Below are 26,522 nucleotides of genomic sequence, written 5' to 3'. Positions count from 1 at the left end.
ATTGTTCTTGGTTTCTAACCCATTTAGAAAAGCATGCAGTTTAGAAATACATATTTAGACAAATTAATCTTAATGTTATGTTCTTGAACATAAACATCAGAAAACAATATAGAGTATGAAATAATACAGGCAAAAATTTTGGTTTTATGGGTATTACAGTGTGGTTTTAATACAAGCTAAACATAAGCAAAATTGTTAGATTTATCATGCAAAACAATATGCCAAGATCAATCTTAAAAGAAAAACCAAAACGTAAAAAATACCTTTCTCAATTAATCATTTAGACTCCATATAAAATACAAAAATAATCACATCAAGTACTAACTTGCTGATTGAGAGATAAAAATTCTTTTTTATTTCAAAATTCAGTAGCTTTAGGTAAAAGCATAGTATTTTCCACATATACTATCTTTCCATTTTGCACAGTGTTCCAAGGCAGAGATTGCTTCTGGCTTTATGAATTACCAGAAATGACCTGTGTGGCTGACCTATCACAGGTCTTTTATTCTTCTTTCCTGATAGATCCTTAGCTTCTTTGGGAGGTGGCATATGAATCGGTTTCCATGGAATTGAATTACAAAAGGCTGGTTCTGGATAGGAAGTTCCACTGTAAAAACCTACAATCATTGAAAAATCAGAACAAAACAAAATAACTAAACTTCTTGAGAACAACTACATATTTTAAAATTCCTAGAAAATGTTAAACTGTCAAAAAGGCTAACTATCACTGACACGCCAATCTAATCTGAATACTTTTAAAAACCTAACAATTTCTAATATAGCAATGTAGTAAAAGGTAATTCTGAGAAGCCAACAAATAGTTAAAACATATACAAAAAAAATAATGCTGAGAATGCAAATAATATTGTTAAAATCTATGCAAATAATAATACCTGCAAAGTTTTTAATATGGAATTAATTTCAGAACCATAAAATTGAATAAAATCTTCATTTTCTTAAACCTGTCTAGGAAATGACTTATTTGTGAACTAGTTTCCCCTTGTCAGAGACTAAAATTTACAGAAAAAATTATTTTGCTTATACAGTTAAAGTGAATCAAGATTTTTTTAGAACAAAAGAATTTTGATTTATTTGCATTCAAGTTAATAAGATTTCACAGAATCAGTATAATTTTAGTACTAATTAGAGAGCATCTTTTGATGAACATACTGTTTAAAAATTGTGATGCCTGACAATAATAACTATGCGAAGGAAGAACATTCTGTAAATTATGTTCAAATCCTTTGGTCATTATAGACACACAAATTCCTTTATTTCATAATTTATAAAAATGATAGGATAAAGAATAAAGACTTAAGGGAAGTACAGCATGCAGACAAATATGATGCTTATTAGAATGAAGGGAAGGGATGGGGATAGGAAAAGAATAGAGTGAAATGAATTTAAAATAATGCTCATATGATGTATATAATTGAACCATCGTGTACATCCATAAGAATGGTATGTCCCATATTTGTTTAGTTATATCAAAATGAATTCTACAGTCATGTATAACTAAAGAGAACCAATAAAATAAAAAAAGAATTAAACTCATTTAAAAAGGAAAGTAATTTAATAAAATAGTCCATTGTTTTAGCAATTAATTTCTAGTCGATATGTATATTCCCACCTAAAGTCTTAGCTTTACTATCTAATCATTAGGTTAAAATCACTGCTTATTGCCCTTTTTTTAAGCAAGAAAGAAAGATAGAAAGGGAGGGTGGCTGGGAGGAAGGTGGGGGTAAGAGGAGGAGGAGAAGGAGAACGAAGAAGCCATCCTCAGTAGTTAAAATGGATTAATGGATATAATGGATGACCTCTATGACATATAAGAGAGGCCTAATCCTGACAGCAGGAATGTGGTCTTTCAGACCCTGGCAGCCAACTTTGACTGCATAATATGTCAACACACACTTCACCAAGATGGTCAAAACAAAGTCTGGAATATGTTCCATTGTGTGAACAAAACAGAATGGGAGTATTTTTAATAATAAATCATTTAAACAAGCGAAGGCACCTGTCATCAAGGTATGAGCTTTCAATATAAAGCACAATGAAAAATATGCAATGCCATTTATCATCAGACCAAGCCTAAAGGCCAATTGGTTCTGTTTGATCATGTGCTATCTATATCCCACCCTGTAAAAATAATGTGCCAAAGACACTGGAAGCTCTACCTTAGAGAAGGTTAGAAAAAGGGTAGGCAAGATGAACCATTAAAAACATCCTCAGTAAGGCTTTTTCAAGCAAGAATGTAAGAGCACTACCAGGGATGTTAGCAATTGAACCCAGGGCTGTATGCATGCTAAGGACCTGCTCTGTGACTGAACTACAATTCCATTCCTGAGAATTTAACTTATTTCCAAATGTTAGAAATCATTGATTAAAAGTGTAAGTTTGCAGTTCTACAACCATTACTTTTATATATCATTTATGCAGAATGAATAAATTCCTACCAACATAGTATAATTTTCTAAAAGATAGTAATTTGAAAGAAAAATAAATTTTATAAGTTTCTATTTCTGTGAAAAAGAAACAAAATGTATAAAATTTGCTTTTGCAAACCATACTTATGTAAGCCACATAACATTAAAACTAACCTGTAAGTTTTCCATCGGCATACCCATAGATCTTTACAGCTGGACGACGTTTACCTTTTGCATTTTCCAACCATTCCTTAAACTTTTATCTGCTATTTCCTTTTTCTCTTGTAATTTAGCTTGCTGTTGTTTTTCTTTTTCCTTAAAATGACAGGACCAAAGCATTCCCAAGGATATTCTATAACTAAACTTTCCATTCAAATTCTACTGAGTCTTTTCTCCCAGTTCTTTCCTCTCTCAATGGCTTACTGGCCACAATATTGAATTATATTTCTATAATTTGAGAGTAAAATTGAACATAATCAGGGATGTGATATTATTGCATCTTCCTCTAAACAATAAGATATTAAACCCAAGAAAAAGAAAGGAATCCACTTTCTTTTTAAAGTAATTTATTATACAGTAATATGACTAGATAAAAGTACATTGAAAAAATATTTAAAACAACTAACAACAATTTTGAATATGACTGAAAAATATATAGGCTTATTGAAATTACTCAATGTAAGGAAACCAAAAATACATATTCATTTTGAAGCTTAAAGACAGCATAATATAAGTAAGGATAGTTTCATATCTTTATGCTATGATACGGTCAATTTTCTAATCATATACTTTTTTCTAAAATATAGTTGGCACCTATGAACACCAAAAACATATATTCTAACTGGCTACTTTAATAAAAATACCTTTTCTTTCTTCTTCTTCTCACATTCTTCAGCAATTTTTTTTCTTTAACCATTCTTGATATTTTTCTTTTGCTTTTTCTTGCAAATGTTCTTTCTCTAGTTCTTTTGCTGCTTTCTCCTCCATTTCTTTATTCATTTTTTGTTCTCTTTCTTTCCTTTTCTTAAATAAAAATAGAAATTTTAATTGAAATACCTGTAATTATTCTCACATAAGGAAGGATTGTTATATGCAATAATTTTCTAAACTTCTATTATTCTTAAAATAAGTGGTGTAACAGTGGTTGGCACAATGTGGTTTATGAGAATATATAACATACTGCAATTACCTGTTCAATGTCAATAACAGGTAGTTACTGCTTGGCTGTAAGTTTCATTAGGACACTGACAAAGATCTTGCTCACCAACATATACCTGCAACTGGGATAGTACTTAATAAATAACAGGTGCTCAATAAATATTCTTTAAATAAATTAGTGAATAAATATCACTATCTGTTAGACTGCTGAATCCTAGTATTTTTAATGGATGTTTACCCTCATGTATATAAACATTTCCTAGATAGACAATTTGTCAATACAAATACTTGGATAAGTATTCACCAAAAGTGTGTTATAGAATTCAAATGAATAATGCCTGCTGAAGATTGCATATAAGGACATAATTGGGCAAATATTTAGGTATACTGTTTTATATAGATCAGAGGTTTGCAAACAAGGCGAAATGTCAAATTCGGCCCACAGGCCATCTGTATTTGTAAACAACATTTTATATAAGTATGGCCAACTAATTTTGCTTATATATTTGCATATGGTTTTTTTATTCTACAATAGCAAAGTTTAATAGTTGCCATAGAGACTGCATGCTCAGAAAACCTGAGATGTTTAAGATCTGGCCCTTTTCAGAAAAAAAAAAATAAAAATTTTTGACATAGAATATAACTCAATGCTTTTCTTCTCCTTACTCAAATGATAACCTACCAACTGTAGTTAAATTTTAAATAAATAATGACATGGAGAGTTCTCTTTAACAAAGTTTTAGAAATTAACCTGAAAGGTATGAAAGGAATATGGAATACAAATATATATATATATATATACATATCAGTTTTCATGGAGCAAAGAAAGATGATCCCAAAAGAGAAATTCCTTCCCTGAAAGTATCTTGTAAAATACTGTAATATAAATTAACACCCAATTAATAAACATCAGTTACATACAATATATGTCCTGTTCAGTGCTGAGCAGCACAAGCAAGTCTTGAAAATCAGGGCTTGCACCATTCCTCAAGTTGATATATTTCTTTCTAGCTGTGAAAAGGAATCTTTTCATAACAAAACCTCAATAGCCAATGGAACAATAATGGGTTTTAATTACTCCTCACTGACAGAAAATCTACAAACTGAAAATGGTCTTGGAATATATCTCTCTTAATCTGTGTGATTTATGTCTCTCCTGCCTAACCTCACCAGCAAGAAATCATCCAGTCCCTACAATGTTTTCAGTGACAGAAACTAACACTTCATTGGTATCTATACCTCACACTATTCTATGTACTTTATTATACATATGGACCATCAGTTAATTCTGACACTCCCAGTATGAGGTAGGTACTATTATTATCCTATTTACAAAGGAGGAAAGGAAGGCACAAGAGGGTAAGTAATTTGTCTAAGATCACACAGTAAGTAGTAGATCACTATAGAACACAAAGACTTCAAAATGGAGGAATGCTAAAAATAATGTTATACCAAAAAATTTAAACCAAAGTGAAATGTCAAAACTTCTTAAAACATACTACTTCTCAAAATTAATTCAAGAAGAAATAGTATCTGGATAACCATTTATTATAAAAAATTCAAAATTTAAAAATTTACCACAAAGTACTCTAGCTTCTGATAGCTTCATTGGTAGTTTGCAATGTACACTTAAGAAAGAAATAATACCAAATGACTACACAAATTAATTTTATGTTACAAGATAATATCAGAAACAAGGCAAGATAACTGCTCTATAGCCCAAAATGTGAAATAATTAGAAATACATGTAACAAATGATGCATAATACCATCATTAAAAACTAAGTAATACTGATGAGAAATAAGACAAATAAATGGAAAGAAAAACAGATTCATACATTTTAAATTTGATATTACTAAGAGCCATTTTCTCCAAAATGATCTACACATTTAACAAAATCCCAATAGTGCCAGGCACTATTCAAGCAGGCATAATTAGCAAATCTGATAATCAGATGCTGAATTACATATAGAAAGGTTCAAAGGAACTAAAATAAGTTTGGAAAAGAAGACAAAAGTTGATTTATATATCTATTTTTAAAAAACTATAAGTTCAATAATTATAGAGCTGTAGTAACAAGTTATTACTGCTGACACAGGATATAAATCAATAGAAGAAAATAGAATTCAGAAATAGATCTATGTGTGTGTGTGTGTGTGTGTGTTTGTGTGTGTTCAATTGATTTTAAACAAAGTGCCAAGGTAATTTGAGAGGGAAAGGATTATCTATTCAATTAACAGTGGAACAATTTAATATATGTATGCAAATGAATGAACCCCAACTTTTAACTCAACCAGATATTAAAATGAACTAAAAATAAACATACAGGTAAAGCTGAAGTTATAACTTCTAGAAGAAAACAATAAATATTTTCTACTCTTGAATCACACAATGTTTCTTAAATAAAGACATACAAACCATAACCATAAAAGAAAAAACTGAAATATGGAATATTGTCAAAATTTAAAACTTGTGTTCTTTAAGTTGGTCACAGAGGTGCCCTATAATCCCAGTGAATAGGGAGGCTGAAGCAGGAGGATCACAAGTTCAAGCCCAGCCTCAGCAACTTAGGGAGGCCCTACACAATTTAGCAAGATTGTGTCTCAAAAAAAAAAAAAAAAAGGATGGGGATATATCTAAGTGGTAAAGTCTACATGGGTTAAATCCCCAGGGAAGGAAGGAAGGAAGGAAGAAAGGAAGGAAGGAAGGAAGATCATTCTGCTTTTTAAAATATAGTATTTAGAAAAATTAAATGTGCCATGAGTGGTGGCACACACCTGTAATCACAATGACTCAGCAGACTGAGGCAGGAGGATTTCAATTTCTAAGTCAGCCTCAGCAACTTAGCAAGGCCCTCCTACGCAACTTAGTAAGAAACTGTCTCAAAACAAAAAAAAATTAAAAAAAAAAACTGGCTGGAGATGTGACTCAGTAGTTATACATCCCTGGATTTAGTCCTTGGCCAAAAAAAAAGAAAGAAAAAAATTAAATGGGAGAAAATATTTGCAATGCATTTATCTGACATTGGACTTGTGGTCTGAATATATAAAGAATCCAACGACTGGGAATTAGCCCATTGATAGGTGCTAGAGTAGCCTGAGTGAGGCCCTGAGTTCAATCCCCAGCACCACATTAAAAAAAGAAAAGACAAAGTGAAGAGAAATGTACAAAATTCACCCAGTGTCACATGTACCTATATTCCCAGCTACTTGGGACACAGACAAGAGGATCACCTGACAAGCCCAGGAATTTGAGGTCAACCAGGGTAAAAAAGTGATATCACCAAGATCCCCATCTCAAAAAAAAAAAAGAAAAAGAAAAAGAAAGAAAGAAAGAAAAGAAAGAATAATTCCTATGTGTCTTTTGACGGAGAAAGGAGACTTGTTGAGGACTGAACCCAGAGCCTGCTAAGAATGCTCTCTGCCACTAAGTTTTACTCAACCGTGAATTCTTACAAATTCTTATATCTTAATAAGAAGTCATATAACCCCTTCAAAAAATGGGCAAAAGACTTAAACTGACACAAAACAAATCCAAAAGAAGCTAACAACAAATGTAGCTCAGTTGTAGAATGCTACCTACCATGGTCAACAAGTATAATAAACTAAATTATGTCCCTTCACCTCCTATGCTGAAGGCCTATCTCCCAGTGTGAGGAGATAAAACCTTCCAAGGGTAAATCAAACTTAAATGAGGTCTTAATCCAATAAGACTGAAGTCCTTTAAAGAGGAAAATACACCAAAGATATGTGTGCACAGAGAAAAAGCCAGAAGACAAGCCATCTGCAGGCCAGAGGCCTAAATAGAATCCAAACCTGCAGACACTGGGATATGAGAAAATTTCTGTTGTTTAAACCACCAAAGTCTGTGGTATTTGATTATGGCATCCCTGAAAGACTAATACAATGAGCTTATAAAAAGATGTGAAACAGCATTAGATCTCATGGAAATGAAAATTAAAACAATGGCATATACTATTCACACACTGGAAGAACGAAAATGAAAGACTGACATTATAAGGTTTGCCAAAGACGTAAAATATTTGGAACTTTCATAAATAGTCATGGGAATATAAATTGGTATAAGCACCTGAGAAAATACTTTGGTAATTTCTCATAAACACATTCTTACCATACGGCCCAGCAATTCAGCTCCTAAACATTTACCCAAAACAAATGAAAACAAATGTCCACAAAAGACTTGTATATAAATGGTCATAGAATTTTATTCATAATATCTCCTAATGGAAAACAATCCACTGACCATCAACTAGTGAATGGATAAACAATTTGTGCTATTCCATGGGAGACTACTCATCAATAAAAATGAATCAATAATATATGAACTATCAGATATTTTTAAAAACAAAAGAAGTCCAACACATTCTTTCATTCTGCTTTTAAGAAAGTATAGAATGTACAATCTTATATACAGAATAGAAAGATTACTAAGATATTTGGAGCTGTGGCTGGCTCTGGGAAGGGGAATGGGGGTTGGATGTGAAGGGAACTTTCCGGAGTGATGAAAATGTTGTATTATCTTGACTGTGGTGCTTATTAATTATACAGGTATGTATATCTGTCAAACTCATAAACTTAAAATAGGTGTATTTTATTGCATAGCAGGCAGTCAGAATAATCACTGCTATTGAGAAAGCAGTCAGCCATTAAGTGGCTTCGGATTTTCTAGCACACTGGTTCTATATCACAGAGGACAATAATTAATCTTCCTTTTCTAAAATGGTGCCCTGAAAGAAGCTTTGTTTCTTACAAGTAAAAGAAATGAACAACTGGCTACTTAAAGTTTTGACTTTCTATTTTAATTCTTCTAATAGGGCCTACTTGGCACATAGAAAAAGCTAAGTAAACATTTGTTGAAAGCATGAATGATACACTGATAGCAGTGTTATCAATCATACACCTTGTTGATTTGAATTAAGTCTTTCAAATTAAGTCTTTTTTAATTTGAGAATTAAAAACAATTTTATTTTTAAATAACTTTTTAAACATTGAAAGTAGAGGTCTTTTTCAAAATTTGTATTAATGTGTAAAAACATTAATCTGGAAAATAATTTAGCATAGCAACACAAATACTAAGTGTACTCAATGAGATAAGATATTTGTTTTAAAAGATTTTCACAATTTACAGTCATATTAGAAGAAAGCAAACTTACTAATGTATACATGAATTCTTTTGTCTGATTTTTTTGATAAAACACAATGAAAATGACTTAGAGAAAATAGCAGCCCAAGATACAACTAAAATGAAGCTGGAGGCAGCAGAGGACCACACACCATAAAATGTAAACAGAAAGCTAGATGCCAGACAGGAAGAGAAGAACCAGGAGAACAGTCTTTACAAATACAGGTAAATGTAACTAAGGCTGAATAAGAAATCTGATAGTTTTTAAGAAAAAAAAAAGAGGGATCAATTATTCTTTAACATGCACAAGAATGCTGCAGAATAGGTAAATTAATTTTTCAGGGTTCATCTCTGCATCATTTTCTACCTTATGGAATCTTGCTTTCAATAATTAGTGATTTATATCATGGCAAGCCACTTACTCCAAAAGAATTTTTTTGCTCAAAAATAATTGGATTAGGTCTACTACCACTAACTAAAACAGTGAATATATATCATATATCCCTCAGCAGCATCTTACATTCTTAGAAAAAATAACAATTATGTTTGATTGGCATGGTAAAATTAGCTTAATGAAGTTAAAAGATAAGAGAAGCTTCTTGAGGAGAGAGCACACTATACATGGATAACTATTTTTATATAAACTTCAAAAAGGTGTCAACCAAAATTTTGTAATGGTCATATAGCCTTATTTTGATTGTGACATTTATTCAAAGTACTCTTTTGCGGATGAAGTAAACAAACACAATTCATAGTAATTGATTTCTAAACAAACACAATCCAAGTAAGGATCAAATACTTTTATGGTTATAATACACACACACGTACACACAGACACCTCTCTAACCAAATTTCCTTCTTCTAATGCCTGAATGATGAAGATTATGTTATCTTCAACTTACTGAAATTATTTGATGCTCATCATAATATCACTTGGCATCAGATTCAACAATAGGTAAGGACAAAAACTATAATTAAAAATTTAAAACTTTGTCCTATATTTTGAGCATTTATCTAAATTCATAGTTATATTTTAATAATAAAATCAATTCAAAACATACAAAATCACAATATAAAACAAAGTGATAGCAGAGTATTTTTTTAAATGGGGGTTGGGGGGCAGTATTAGGGATTCCACTCAAGCCCTCGTGCATGCTAGATAAGCAGTCTATCACAGAGCTACACCCTACCCTAGACCTTTTTTTTATTTCATTTTGAGTCAGGGTCTCAGAAAATTCACCAGACCGGCCTCAACTTTGTGATTCTCCCATCTCAGCTTCTAAAGTAGTTGGAGTCAACAGGCATGTGCCACTATGCCCAGTTATTTTAAAATTTCTAATGTATCAGGATGGGGCAGTGGCTCAGTGGCGGAGCACTTGCCTTGTACATGTAAGGCAGTGGGTTCGATCCTCAGCACCATATAGAAATAAATAAACAAAATAAAGACCTTTTTTAAAAAAAAATTTCTAACGTGTCATCCAACATAAGAATGTATTAAAATTGAAAGTAGGGATATAAAGGATAGCTAAATGGCTGCATGCTAGCCTAACATGCTTAAGGCCACGAGTTCAATTAGCACCATAAATTAAAAAGTAATAGTAATAATAATAATAATAACAAAAATTGAAAGGGAGAATAGGAATATACCTCAGTGGTAAAACCCAGCATGTGTGAAACCCTAGGTTTGATCCCCAGCACTGCAAAAAAGAAAAAGAAAAAAGAAAATTCATTCACTCATTCAATTAACAAATGCTTACTATATACAAAGAATTATAAACCTTGTAATGGATAAAAAATAATATAAAAAAGAATTTTCTTGTTCTTAAGGATCTTAAAATTTCAAGGAAAGCAAAGGGATGTACATACTACAAAAACAGCCATTTTTTCTTTTTTATAAAACATACAGAAAATACAAAGCACCATATGATAAGTGGTATAAAAGTTAATATAAATTGAACAAAGATTCACAGGAAAGAATCTCTAACATGTGAACAGCCAATCTGCATGTAGGAAGTAATCTGAGTTAGATGAAAAATGGAAAAGTAGAACAGAGGATATGATGAGATTCCATCCTGATAAAATACCATATGTAAAAATTAGGAAATGAAAAATTGTAAGAAGATAAGTATTCTCAAAATTTCTCAAGAATACATACTCTTGAGGCCTGGGCAGTACAGTCAAAAGCTCAAGATTTCTAGGAAATTTATTTGTATCTTAAAAATAATGTAAAAAAATTTAGTGTTCTCTTAGTATATGCAAGGCCCTGGGTTTGATCAACAACACTTTGAAAAATAAAATAAAAATAAAACTTACAGTCTACTTCTTTATATTCCTATGTTTGCTTTACTATAAAAATATAACATTTTCCTCTCAAAAAATTTCCAGTAAAACTAATACTCCAAGAAGATTGGGGGCGGCTGTGATTATCTTGTGTGAGCTTCCTAAATAATCCCAGTAAAAAGAATCAGCACCCACTTGAATCAAATGTATGAAAGATGATATGTCATGAGCTTTGTAATGTTTTGAACAACCAATAAAAAAAAAAGAATCAGCATAGAATAAAGAGAAAACAGATGGTAGACATCGCTGAAATGCTATTTTGGCTCAGGGAATAGAGTGGAGACTCTATAACCAGTCAGTCTAGAGTTGTTAAAATCTCAGTCAGAAGACAGTACAGGTGTGGAACATAAAAAAAAAAATAGACAAGGAATGACAGTCAGATCTATTCAGCAAAGTTTAATCTCGCAGAGACATACAGGAAGGGTTTATTCATTTAGCAAATATTCCCGGGTACCTCTAATGTGTGGTAATGGATAAGCTGTTGGAGAACTGAAGAAAAGAAGCAAAATTCCTGATCTTATAAGAACTTATATCCTAGTGTGGAGAAGTAAACAATAAAGTTGAAGGAAGTAATGAGACCATTCAGAAAATAAAATAGAAGCAGCAATTATATATAGTAAAGAAAGGGATGTTTTGGAGCAACAGAATTATTATTATGATTAAATGGCTGAAGACACAGTAGAAGTAATAGAAATAAAGGAATAATAGGAAAAAGTCTATGAAGAGGAATGGGGCAAAGGTATTTTTTTAGGTGTACACATTTGGAGTTGCCTGCTGATCTAATGGATAGAAATCCAAGACTCAAAAAATTCAAGTCTAAAGATTCAGACTTGGTGGGGCTGGCATTGTAGCTCAGTGGTAGAGCACTTGCCTAGCACATGTGAGGTGCAGGGTTCCATCTTCAGCAACGCATAAAAATAAATAAATACAATAAAGATATTGTGTCCATATACAACTAAAAATATTTTAAAAATATTTAGAATTGCTGAATGTAGGCAGACACTAGTAGAGTTCACAGGGACAGAAAAGAACAAAATTAGAGGGCATCCAGGCTCTGTAGTGCATGCCTTTAATCCCAGTGACTCAAGGGGACTAAGGCAGGAGGAAGGCAAGATAGAGACAGTCTCAGCAACTTAGTGAGACCCTATTTCAAAACAAAATAAAAAGGGCAGAGATGTAGTTCAGTGGTAAAGCATGCCTGGGATCAATCCTTAGTACCAAAAAACAAAAGAAGAGTAAAGGGCAAAGGGCAGAAGACAGGAGACTTGATAAATATTCATGAGGGTAGGGGTAAAAAAACAAAAGCAAAACCTCAAAGAAGAAAGAACCTAAGAGAAATATAAGAAAAACCTAGCTAAGGACTAATTGGAAGAAAGACTTTGAAAAGAGATGTTAGGATATGTGTATGCATTTTATTCCTTTTTACCTGTTCATTCTTTTTCTGAACCCATTTCTTGTGCTTTTCTTCAGCAATTATCTTTCTTTTTTTATGTAATTCCATTTTTTCTTTTTTCTAGTTGTTGATTTAATTCCTGTGGATTTCATTTAAACAAAAGGCAATGTTTAAGGAAAGTTCCCAAATCACATATTTTAAAAAAGGCTGAGCTTAACCAAATTAAACAAGAATATAGTTTCCATTATACAATATATACCACTACTGATAATAACTTACTTAAGTAACTAGTCTACAATGAAAGAAAGCATTGGTAAAAAGTATAAGTCATTTTTTAGAAATGCAAATAATTGCTTGGCAGCAAAACACTAGTTTCTTAGACTAAATTTCAGCTAAATTACCCTCATTGAAATCAACTTTCCCATAATTAAATTTTGGCACCACTGTAAGCTATTCGAAGTAGCTCAAGAGAATTGCAACTTTCTTTTACAATTATAAAAAGTTTCAAGTTTCTTGCTGAAGATAAAAATAGGAATTAAGTAATCCCTAAGTTAAAATTTTAATTCAGAGTTACACCAAAGAAGAAATGTAAAGAAGGTATTCAGTTTTCCATAGAGAAAAAAAGAATCAGAGTTTTCTTCACAGATTTTATAGCTACTGGGTTATAAAACAAAACCAAATTCATACCTCAGATTATTTAACTGTCTTGCTGTCACCAGAATCTACACGTCTGGGCATTTCCTCAGAAGAAAGAATGTGGAAGGTATGGCCAAATAAAACTACAAGTTGAATGCCACCACTCTGTCACTCATTGGCCAAATTATGGCGTTAATTGAGAAAGCTGTTCAAACTAGACTTCTCTAGGACTCTACAATCAAAATTACTGGTTAGTTTTCTTCCTTCCTTAGATACTAATAATCAGATACATTTATGAATCTTCCATTGGTCCCCCTTTCTTCTTCCCATCTTTCCTTTCTCCCCAAACACTTACCTCCATGGGCAATTTTCCAACTCTCAGGTTAATTCCAGGGTCTTAAATGAAGATAAAACTTTACACCAAGAACATATTTTTTTGCATTTTAGAATAACTAAATCCAAAGATACTTATTTACCATGACTTATGATCTTAAAATTCCACTGCAAAGAAAATAGTTGCCCTATCTCACTTAGAAAATCTTCAAACTTTGAAATACCATATCCCACAAAACAAATATCCACCTTGATAGGATTCTTCACTACCTCATAGCTGTTATTCCTTCATTACTCACTCAATACACTCTGAGTGCCTGCTATTTATCTAACAAGAACTGTGCGTGTATACACACACACACACACACACACAGAGAGAGAGAGAGAGAGAGAGAGAGAGAGAGAGAGAGAGAGAGAGATGAAATCTTAGAAGTCTCTCATCTAATCTTTTCTCTATATACCAAAGAATAAAGTGCTACACTGTGAGTTACTGGGTATAAAAAAAGGAGTTTGGAGAAAAGAATGAAAAGGGAAGACAAAGAGAACCAGGATAGTCAGAAATGAGCAGTTGCTTAAAATAGTGAGAGAAGATGACTTTAAAAGAAGTGAAAGATGTGGGTGGGGATGATGATTAATTTAAAGTGTGGTACTAATTTCCTCTTTAGATAGAAAGAGGTTTTTTGAAGACAGTAAATTGAACACTATGATGAAGAATAAAATCAAAAGTGATGATTTAGAGCTCTTATTAAGACTGAAGGCTGAGTTTGAAATGATCAATACTATTCTGAGGGAGATTGACTAGAAGGTTACGGCAATATACCCTATAAGGGGAAGACAGTCTGGACTTGTGAAAACAAGTAAAAGGAGAAACACACAGAGTGTGTGTGGGTGTGCAGATACGCATGTGTGTATGTATGTGTATATACATGTGTATAAATTTACATATAGTAAAAGGCTAGATATAAATCTGACAACTATACCTTCAAAATTTTCCAAACCAGTTCTAAATTTTCTTTTAAAGAAAAGTTTAAATGTATGATTAAGCATAATTGATTATATTTATATACTTTTTAAGAGTCTTCAGGTAACTCAAAAGGGGGAAAATTAAGATGTTGCATTACTATTTTATGAATACCAAATTTTAGTTAATGTTGATATAGGTGATAATAAAGAAAAGATCCAAAAGTACCTAGAAAATGCTACCACTGACCTGAATAGTACTGCATTCTTATAATGTCTATTTAAGTATTTTCCTACCCTGAATATACATCACATTCTCATACACTACCCTCTCTTCCAAGGCTAGCTACTCTTAGAATTTCCCATGCTGACTGGCTCCATCTTCACCACTGAGGCAGGCCTCCTCCAGGATACAGCAGGAGTCTTCTTTCCAAAAGCCCCTGCGTGGTCTTCTGGTACATCACTGAATATCAACAGGATTATAGCTATTTTCCCATAAAATAAACATTTGGTTATGGAAAACCAAACTCCAACATGGATCCTAAACATGCATCATTATTTCAATACATTTTGCCTATTTTCAAATGATTTTTTACTATTGAAGGTAACAAAAACAAAAAAAAAAACTGACAATTTTGAATTTCACCAACTCTATATCCTACCCTATTCCTTCCTTAAGGGCTGATAAATTAAATAGCTGAAGATTAAATGGTGAGGTTAAAATATAACAGGAAAAAAAGTACCTGGACTAGTCACAAAATAAATAATTTTTATAATTTTGAACAGATTACATTAAAATGTTAAGTCAAATGTTAAAAATTAGAATTAGCAAAAGACCACAGAGAACTTAGAAGAATTAAAGAATTATTTTAAATAATAAAAATGTAAATATATTTAATAACCTACAAAACCAAAATGCTAGCTTGCATAATGTCAATGTTAATTTTTAGTGTTTACCATGTTTATCATTTCAACATTATTACAAATGTATAACATTTTTAATAGGGTAACTATAAAGGGTTAAAACAATTTTTTAACTCAATCTCACAGAGATATCTAAAACAAATTTAAATGTCTGTTACTGAAATCAAATTCATGAATGAAATGAGCTTTTTAATGATTCAACTATCCTTTAAGTTTTTCTTTAAATGGGGCATGGTGGCACTTGCCAGTAATTCCAGCAGCTTGAGAGGCTGAGGCAGGAGGATTACTAGTTCAAAGCAATCAGCAACTTAGTGAGGCCCCTAGTAATTTAGTGAGACCCTGTTTCTTAATAAACTACAAAAAAGGACTGGAGATGTGATTCAGTGGTTAAGTACCTCTGTGTGGTACTGAAAAAAATTTCCTTTAAATGTTAAAGGAAGAAAATAAGAAAACAAGAATAAGTTCAAAAAGCAAATACTAAGTCTGATCTATTTATTTCTAAAATATTTCTTAATAAAAAGCACTTAAATTGGAAATCTAAAGAACTTAATACCAGTTCCAGCTCTGCCACTAACCGAAACCTTGGCAAAGTTACTTCTCTTGCCTTCATGCTTCTTAGCTTTTATAAGGATCTGAAATAAACCATTCCTTATGGTCAAAAATCTGTGCTTTTAATGACATGGTTTGTAAGAAAATTAGGGAATAGAGTAAATAAGGACAGAAAAATAAGGGAAAGCATGACTTAGGAAATAAAAAGAAAGGCATGAAAATCCAAATAGATTTTGGCTGAAGTTTATGATGATAAGCCATCTTCTAATTCTGCATTGTTTTCTACCAATATCATCAGTCCCCCAACACCAAATGCCCTCATATATCCTGCAAAGCAAACTGATCCTACTTCCAATGGAAGTACCTCCAATTTACACTTTCTGGATGACAGAAGTTAAATATTATTTCTGCAGAAAGCTATAATAGTTTTCAGCAGTATTCTTTAAAAGAAAAATAAATTAAATAAAGTTTTCACTCAAAAGAAATAAAATATAAAGACCATAATAGCTCAAAATAAGCTAACAAAACATTGAGTAGATGATCCATATGTTATGATTGATAGGTACGATTCCTTGGCATGACTAACAGGCAAGAATCATTCAAAAATATTTTAAATTGCTTCAAAGTTAATTAATGAAGTAGCCATAAGAAATGTCAAATTACTCAAAACATGAAAAGGCTTTAATACATACAAATAATTATACCCTGCTATATGCTTAATGGTTGTGGTAAGGGCTTTATATTTATTGTTTTATACTGTTCTTGAAACAAATCTTCAGAGTAGTTATTACATACATATGTAATAACTAACTCGTATTGAATTCTTTCTATATAGTAGGCCATATCCTGATATTCATGTAGACCTCAAAATAACAATAAGAGGTAAATATTATTCTCCCCATTTCACTGATAGTGATGCTTCTTACAAGTGACTTCTATAGTAGCTAGAAAAAATGCAAATGAACTGTGCTTTACCACCAACTTACTCTACCAGTGTTTTCCAAGTTGTGAGTCTAAAATCAATTGAACAGATTAAAATTGACTTTCATAAAAAAGAATACCATGTTTTGAATAAATTAAGATACTTTTAAAAATATATATGTATATACATCTATGTATAGGTTTATATTTATGTTCAACATGAAAAAATTAGGTTTCTCACCGTGAACAAATATTTTTCAAAAATACTACACAAGAACTGATGAACAGTGATAGAACCCTTGCCTAGCATGTGCAGGTCTCTGGGTTTGATCCCTAGCAGTCCAAGAAAAAAAAGAAGCAGAAAAAATAAAAGCCACACTAAACATTGGAACTTGTAATGTTAAAAGAACTGGTAATGTTAAAATCTAACATTGAGGTAAAGGGAAGAGACTGGGGTCTCAAAAATAAACATTAATTCTGAAAACAAATTGAAAAAAAATCTTCTCCAAAGGCTATCACTAGCAATGATAGAAATGCCAATACCAATAAAAACAAAATCAGTCATCTTTATAGTTTGTTTCATTTAATCCTCACAAAAATCCTATGACAGGTACTATTTTTCCCACCTATCCAGATGGGGAAACTGAAGTATAAAATCTAAATAAATTGACTAAGATCACCCAGCAAGTAAAAAGACTAGAACTAGAGCTTTTATTAAGCCTGGCTGAAACCAAACCACAAAGTCTTTTTCAAGGCCTGTGCTTGCTAAGAGGAAATAAATACTATTCTCACAGTGTACATTTCCAGGAATAAATTTGTATTCTAGAATACAAAGTATCATGTAAAAGGGAAATGCCAGAATATACTAATTTACACAATCATTTGAATCATTCCAAGTCTCCTAAACAGATGATTGCCTACCTGGTATAAACTTATCACAAAAATAACAACTAGTTTCAAAACCAATATGAAAAATTTCAAGGAAAATCATAAAGGGCAAAGAAAGTGCAAAGCTTTAGTTCCCATGATTTTTTATAATAACATGATTACTAACAGACTAGAATAAACTAAAATATCCAACCATAATGTACCAGTTTACTATATTTTAATATACATTAATACATTTTAAATATACTTTAATAATAAGCAATCTTTTTCTTTTCTTTTCTTTTCTTTTTTTTTTTTTTTTGTGGTGCTAGGGATTGAACCCAGAGCATTGTGCATGAGAGGCAAGCACTATACCAAATGAGCTATATCCCCAGCCAATAATAAGCAATCATTTTAAAGTGATGTTGAAAAATATTTAATGAGGGCTGGGTTATAGCTCAGTGGTAACATGTTTTCCTAGCAAGAACAAAGCCTTGGGTTAGATCCCCAATACAGCTCCAAAAAATACAAAAAAAAAAGATAAAATGACATGGACATATATTAATAATATAACAGGCAAAAAAACAGATTGAAAAAGATTGAAACTATTTCATTGAAAATAAGAAGTATCTTTCACCATTTCTGTGATGAAAAGAAATCAGATAGTGAGTCTGGATAGGGAGCTTAGGTGATGGCAAATTATACAAATCTATTTACTTGCCAGGGCACATGCTCTTTGGTAGGTAGAATAGATTCCTGTCTCTATTTCAATTTTTCTCTTCTTTCTTAGAACTTTTCCTGAGTATATAGTTGAATTTACCTAAGAGCAAAATTCTATTGTATGTCTCTCTAGATATACATTTGTACATATAATCAGCCCTCTGTATCCAAGGGTTCTGCAACCATCGATTTAATCAAGCATAGATTGAAAATATGCCAAAAAAATTGTGCCTATACTGAGCAGGGACACATTGTTTTCTTGTCATTATGCTGTGAGCAATTCAGTATAATAACTACTTAGGTAGTGTTTACATTGTATTAGGCGATATAAGTAATTAGAAAAGATTAAAAGTAGATGGGGAGATATATACATTAAATGCCTTTATATAGAAAGACTTGAGCATTGAGTATTTTGGAACCCAAGAAAGTCCTGGAACCAAACCTCTTGGATACTTAAGAGGACTGTTTTTATTTTTTAAAAACTTACATAGAAGAAAGTCTAGAAGGCTATATTCCATAATTTTAACAAAGATTGTTATTAGGTGGTGAAATTAAAAAAGCTTTTCATTTTTTAAAATTATATTTAGCTATATTTTCTAAATGTTCTTCTAATGAATATACTGCTTCTATAATTAGATTTATTAAAATTGATATAGTAAACAAAGACAAACAAATGCACACACATTGTTTTCAGGAACAATAAGATTAACATTTTAATTTACTACAGCAACTCTACTCTTTGAGCTCAATGTCATATAGAAAGAATACTGTCTAGTTGTACCTCTAGAGCTTTCTGTTTCAGCTGGTAATGTTCTTCTTTTTTTTTTGCCAACAAACCACACCTCCCATGGTGTCAGGCTGCTTTCTCCTAAGTGGACCTGTTTCTGTTCTTCTTGGTTATCTTCTGATTCAACTTTACTGCTATGAAAGAAAGGAAACTGTAGAACTTGTACATGAAATACTTCTCTTACTAGTCAAAAATCATTTAACTATACAATGAAAACAAAATCTAACAACATATTTTCAATACTGTTATTTTAAAAACATATGAATCAATTATATAAAGCAAAAATATGAAAAATCAGGAAAAGGAAATCTAATTTTGAATTACTTTACTCATTTAGTTATGCCACACCCTTCAAAAACCAAATTATTTAAAAACCCAATGGAATAACTTGAGCCCAACCTATGTGCTTCAAGGTCACTTGAGGAAATGATTTATTTCTAAAATTTTATTTTTTTTATTTCTAAAAATTCTATCTATACAAGTAATCACTAATTACTGCTAGTACACATAATCTTTTGTAGGTGTGTGTGTTTTACCAGGCAGTGAACCCAGGGCCTTGGACATGCCCCTGAACTATATCTATGGCTCCACTACCACATACACACATATACACATAACGTTAATCAGATCCTGGGGCAGACCTTTCCCTTTCCCTCCATTATATAGCACAGAAAAAAGTAATGTGTACATATATACTGAGAGAATGATGAAAAGCAAATAATTTAATAATTAGGAATTCTGGGTAAAGGATGAACAAAAGTTTTTTATATTCTTTTTCTTTAAATTTGAAATTATTTTGAAATAGAAAGCTATAGGAAAAAAATATACCCTTCTCTTTTTCAGTGCTGGGAATCGAAGCCAGAGCCTCATTCATGTTAAGTATACTCTGTACCAACTGAGCTACACCCACTACTGCTGTGGCCCTTCTCTCCTTCAACATTTAATATTTTGTTTGATGACCTTTTGCCAGTTCTTAGAGTATACAAGACTCTTCAATATGGTTATTTCATATCATTGTCTTCATCTCCACTTTGTACCTTCTGTCAGTCTGACTCTTCCGGGTATACAGAAAATTAACTATATGAGTAAATAAAGAACAGAATGATTTGGCTGGATACGTAAGCCTCACAAAACTTATGGAAAACTTAACAATCAGTACTCACGGATAGGAAGGTTGTTCAGTACCCAACATAGCTCCAGGGGCAAGTTTATTATATAGACTCAGGTATGTGTATCTTCAACATTGTTCCTTCTAACAAACAATTACCTTACAACTGCTTTGTACCACTTTTTCTACCTCATAGATTCAGTTTCCCTAATTTTTTTGGGGGGGTTATGTTATTTAATCATCCATTCATTTCTTTTCAGAACTTGTATTATAAGTGGAAAAGAGACATTGTTAATATATTATTTCTTAGGCACATCTTTCCTCTTCAGTGTTGCATTATGACCTCATCTGTTCTCAGCTTCAACTATCACTATATGCTGGTGATATCTGGATCAGCTATTCTGGGCCAGATCTCTATCTTAAGTTCCAGACTTATTTCCAACAATTTTATAGACAGCTCCATGATATTGAACTCAGTCAATTGAAAAAAAAAATCTAAGCATTTTCCATCATCCACACCCCTCTTTCTTCCCCACTAAGAAAAATTTTACTCCTCTTATAATCCTAAATGAATGTTACCACTATCCAGCCAGTTACCTAATCCAGAAATCCAGATCTGACTCCACCCGCTACCCCTCCATGTCTGATTCCCCCTACCCTCATGCCCATACAATCACTAGTCATATCAATTCTACATCCTTCAATTTTCTCAAGTGATTCTCTTCTCAAACCTTTCAAACACTCCAAACATAAACAGTATCTAGCCTTCCCTTTTAAATCATTCTCTAAACCTGTTGCCAGATTTGCCCCTACCAATGCATCCCTTTATCATGTAACTTCTCATCTCAAAGTTCTTCAGGGCCCATTTGCGCACAGGATGAAATCCAAACTCCTTAGCCTGACATCCATAAATTGACTCCTTCCTTTCTTTTCATAAATTGGTGATACAGACTCTACATTTCAGTCATGTTGAACTTCTGTGGGTTGGTAAATGCACTATGGTATTGTGCTCTTCAGCTTTTGCCTAAAACCGAAATGCCTTTCCTCTACCTTCACATATGACCAGATTAAGAGCTTACTTTCATGAGTAAAACAGCCTGGGGATAAAATCTCTAAATGCTTCTTCCTAGCTTCTGCACATATTTAAATTTCTCTAAAAAAGAGATCCCATCTGTAAAATGGAGATGACCGTAGTAGCTGCATGAAGAAGCAAAGCACTTAGTATAGTTCTGGGCCCTCAGTAAGTACATGCTATGCCATTTATTATAATTATTACTATAACTAACTCCTATTCTTCCTTCAAGATTTATTCTGATACTATATTGTCTGGGAAACTTTCTAAAAACTTCTGGATTAACTGCCTTGGGCTTCCTGTCACTGGTCTCCCTCTGCCACAGGCCATGAGTTCCTTAAAGAAAAGTGCATGAATGAATGAATGAATGAATGAATGAATAAGAACATGGCTGGTTGTGATAGCATAGACCTGTAATCCCAGCAATGTAGGAGGCTGTAGATTAGTAGGCTGTAGATTAAAGCACCTTGGATTCAATCCCCAGAACTGGAAAAAAAAGGAAAGAAGAAAACCAAATATGTCTTGATTGAGGGTCTAGAATATGAAACACTGTTGAAAGAAGAAATTAGTCAAATCAGTTTTTTTAGATAACACTTTAAATACTTCCTGCCTTAACATTTTTAGCAAACGTGTTCAAAATGTATAGCATATAAATTACAGATATACTCATAATAAAGAAAGGCTTCATAATTAGCTATTTATGAGAAGAAACTTATTAAGGCATAACTTTCCTAACTATAGTTATATGAAATACAGAAAAGAACTAAATAGATAAGCAGTAGGCCCAAAGCATATTATAAAAGACTCCAGAAAAATACTTTTCATCATCTTGTCTTGAGATCATCTTTAATTATCTTCTCAATCCCAGCCAATACACTTGAAGGTTAATCAATCTTTTAAGCATAAATCTACTTGTACTGAAAATTATCTTGAGGGACTGGGGTGTGACTGAGTGGCATAATGCTTGCCTGGCATGTATGAGGCCCAGCACACACACAAATCTGAGCACAAAGATATGTGCAGCCAATGCCTGAGTCTATCTCAAAGAAGCCTTACTCTACTAGTATGCCACAATCAGATGTAGCTAGTAAGGGACAGAGAGAGGCATAAAATCCCAGAGCTCTTGGTTTCTCTGTACTCTACAGAGGATGCTGATAGCCCAAAACAATGGCTGGGCTATGACTCAGGCTGCCTTCCTTCATCTCATCCCATACAAGCTATCCAGAAAAACAACTAAAGGAACACAGTCATCTTCTAAAAGAAAAGAAGTGCTAGTGTTTCTGAACCATTTGAAAATAATCATGGTATCTAACTATTCTCCAGGAAGGAGAAACAGGAATTCATTCAACACACATTTATTGAGTACCTAATAAAAATTTAACACTTGCCACACACAAGACCTAACAAATTCTGCAATCTTTCTAGACCCACATCCTCAGTATTCTTTTGACTCATGGGGAATGAAATGTGCTTAGGCAGCCTTAGCCCTATTAGCTCATTCAGGCTTTGAGTGAGACATAGATAGGTCTGGCTCCTCCCTTGACAGGTTCCATTTGATTAGCATTTCGGCTTGTGGAAGCTAATGCAGGGTCTCAGTTGTTGAGCTGCAGTTTTTCATGGTCATTTATTCCTCGGGCTGATAAACTATGTCCACCTTGTTTAGTCCTGTTAATTATGTTCAGAAGGTATTTCACACATCTTTAAAATTCATTTTAAAAATATCTAATACCCACTAAGTCCTAAAGAATCCCTATAAAACATAGATGAAAATGGTCTCCTAAAACCCTAACTCTTACCACTGAGTCTATAGGGTTAATATGAGATGGCCTGTTTCTTGTTTTTTCAATCATCCTGGACAGCATGCATGGTTACTCTTCCTGGTTTCCATTTCCACCAACATACCTCTCATCTTTAAAAAAGTAACTTTTGTAACCATTTATGGGTCATTTCAGATGGTTCCACATTCCATTCATTCATTCCTTATACAGAGAGGGGCCAACTTGTCACTTACACATAAAGTATGGGTTCTCTGGTCTGCATTTTTTATATTTCCTGTATTGTTCCTTATATAGTTTGATGATCAGAAACTTGTAAATTGGCTTCTGAAGATGACGTTTACCCCAAAATAGACCTACATTATTACAGTGATAGGCCTTTTGCTTCTATTTCTATACACCCTAAAATAGTCATGCTGTATAAGATGGAACCTGATCAGTTTACCTCACTACTAGGCCCAGGTCTGCTAATAAATTGATGTATGCCTTTGAGTCAGACTTTTTATTTGTGTTCTGTGATTCAGCTTTATCACATGTAAAATGAGTGGACCGAGCTGGGCTTTAATTTAATAAAATCTAGTATATTTTATTTATGGTCCCCAGTACCTAAACTAATATGTGGCAAAACATAGATGTTTGCTGACTGAATCACTGTAGAAATAAACATTAAGATGGTTTTTAATAATCCCTTTGCTTCAAATATTCTTTGATACAACAATAACTATTCCACTGAAAGTTCGTCCTCAGATCAGACACAACCCTGCCTCTGCATGCTGTCGTGGACTAATCTCTGTGCTTCAGCTCTTTACACTATTATAACCTACTACATAAAACACATTTTGGAACTAAGATTATGGACAAGAGTTCTTCAGTTCACCATCTGGATTTCTGAGGTTTTGTAAAACTCCTGAATACAAGCAGTTTTCTGTGTTTGAGACTATATACGGGTCATTTTCAAGGAAATTGAGATAGCAGCAATTAAAGGGCTAAGAATCAGAAAACATGTCATCTTTAAGAAATGGCCCAGGTGTCTCTGCAGAAAGTGCTGCATTTAAGGATGCAGGCGTCTGCTCAGCCTCTAAGGTGGAAGACAGGAGATTGTTTTGGTTTGCTGAAGGTAAAGGATCCAAGGAACCTTGGGACCGGTGGTATCGGTCGGGCAGCCTCAGGTTTACCTGGCGTGCCCTGGTAACTCCGTTCCTCTCAGGCTCAACACCTCGGCCTCTACGTCATGGACATCTTCCTCCACATCTTCCTCATCCTCTCCATCACCATGTTCATAGTCAAACAAGAAGCTCTGGTGGCCGAGGGGAGACAACAGTGACATGGTGGAATTGCTGCAGCTCTGAGGCAGCGGCGACCAACAGGTAGACGTCGCCACCGCCCCCAGCCTCTGCTTCCAGGGACCCGTCATGAGGACGGAGAAGGAGGCCACGGAGGCCTCAGACTGGGAACTACAGTCCGCAGAGAACAGGATGCCGGGAGGGGAAGAAGCAACACTCCACTGCCACATAGCCCGCATCTGGTCCGCCAAGTTCAAACCCGCCAAGCTGAGGCGGGGACATGCTCTCCCAGCAGGCCCCGCGCGCTGGGCCCGGCCAATCTGGCCGCCCCGATGCCGCGTTGCCATGGCGACGCAAGGAGGACGCGAGGGCTGTGTCTGGGCATATAGAGCATGGCTTCCTCTCTGTCTGCCCTTCTTCCTGTGTCTGGAAGGTGCCTGTTGCTTATGAACTTATTCAATTCTGCTCTCTTCCAGCAGACACCTTCGGGAGGGCCTGGGCTTTTTTTGAGGTGTTGTTGCAGACCATTTGGTATTTGAAATAACGTTATTACTGAATAAAGCAACTCCTCTTAAAGGGAAAGTGGCAGAATTAAGGACTAACATCCACCCCTCGACCCCACCCCCCACCCCAACACACATATAAAATCAGGATTATATGCACCAGTCTTAATTTCCTTGAACAGTTCATGCTTTTTTGAGGGTGAGGTAATTTAACTTTACAAGTGTATCCAAGAAAGCAGGTTTAGGTGGCCTAGGGATGTAGCTCAGTGGTAAAGTGCTTGCCTAGCATGCATGGGACCCTGGGTTCGATCCCTGCTACCAAAAAATAATGCAGGTTTAGGACAATCTTTTAGTGTTTTGATACATCTTGTTTGCCTGGCGTCTTAAGGCAACTAGTCTGTCTACACCTGCGAATTGTTTTTACTTTTTTAAGCCTCTATTATGTGCTAAGCCTCTAACCTTTGCTAAGCACTGAGGTAAAAGCTGCTGTTACTCTAAATTTCTCATCTTTTGGTGGCGAAAAATTTAATTAAAATATGGCTGTGATGTGTATTTTATGAGGAAAGAATATTTTGTGGGAACTCAGGGATTGGAGATGGGGATAAAGGTAGCAAGAAAGATGACAGACATTATAAAGCTGGATGCTTTATTTATACTGTTGTAAATTTAGCTCTGTCTAGTTCATAATTTGTATAACTGGTAATGTGAAAATGGACAGTGGCTAAAAATAGCACATAAAGTTGTTACTGATCAAAGAGTAATACACCATCCTTGATGAAGTTTAGATCTACAAAATTTGACAGAGGACAATGAGATATGATAAAAATATTAACAATCAAAGACAATTCTGGAAGTAGAAGCTATAATAAAACATGATATGCCAGCTAGAGGCATAGAGCATGGGAGACCCTGAATTTGATTCCCCTACCACACACAAAAAAAAAATAAATATGCATGCTTAAAACTTCTTAAATGGAATATTTTTAAATTTTAGTAACAACAGTGAAATGAAGAAAATCAGAGCAATCCAAATGGGTAATAAATTGATCAAAGAATAAAACTTATTTAGTAGAGTTTTTTCATTCTCTACCCAAATAATTCAATATTGGCATGTCTGGCTGAAACCTTTCATTAGAACATTTTGAGAATCAGTAATATCAAAAGACCCTAAACTGTTTTAGGACTTCACAAGGAAGAAAGCTTTAGGAGAAATTTCCCAACAAACATAACCTAATGCAAGCATAGTGGAAAACTCACAGGTTTTATCTATGAAAGAAAAAGAATTTTAATCAATGGTTTTTCTCTTAATAAATTTCCAAAAATAAGCTGTTGAACTTTCTGATCCTAATTTACTCCTCTATAATATTAAGGAAATAATCTACATCACAGTCATACTATCTAATTAATCCTCAAAATTTCTAGTTCCGGATCTGACAGTTTTAAGAGTAAATTGTATCACCTGAATGCCAAAGCTTTTGCACTGTAACTTTTTGGTATGGGAATCTAAGATATTATATACTTCCCTTCCTCCTTTAGATGTTTTATTTTTTAAAAATTGCTTTATAAAAAAATCCCTTTTCTTCATGCTTCAGGGTCATCATTATGACAATTACATTATATGTTAA

The 26,522-nt window shown here is 33.5% G+C and overlaps 1 pseudogene; it reads right to left on the bottom strand.

Annotated features, from left to right (window-relative positions):
* Positions 1 to 405: 405 nt before the first annotated feature.
* LOC143388951 (coiled-coil domain-containing protein 34-like) lies at positions 406 to 24,741 on the bottom strand (annotated as a pseudogene).
* Between the last annotated feature and the right edge of the window lie 1,781 nt (positions 24,742 to 26,522).

Source organism: Callospermophilus lateralis, unplaced genomic scaffold (assembly GCF_048772815.1).
Source record: "Callospermophilus lateralis isolate mCalLat2 unplaced genomic scaffold, mCalLat2.hap1 Scaffold_45, whole genome shotgun sequence".
NCBI classification, from domain to species: Eukaryota; Metazoa; Chordata; class Mammalia; order Rodentia; family Sciuridae; genus Callospermophilus; species Callospermophilus lateralis.
This window is presented reverse-complemented; position numbering and strand designations above follow the sequence as displayed.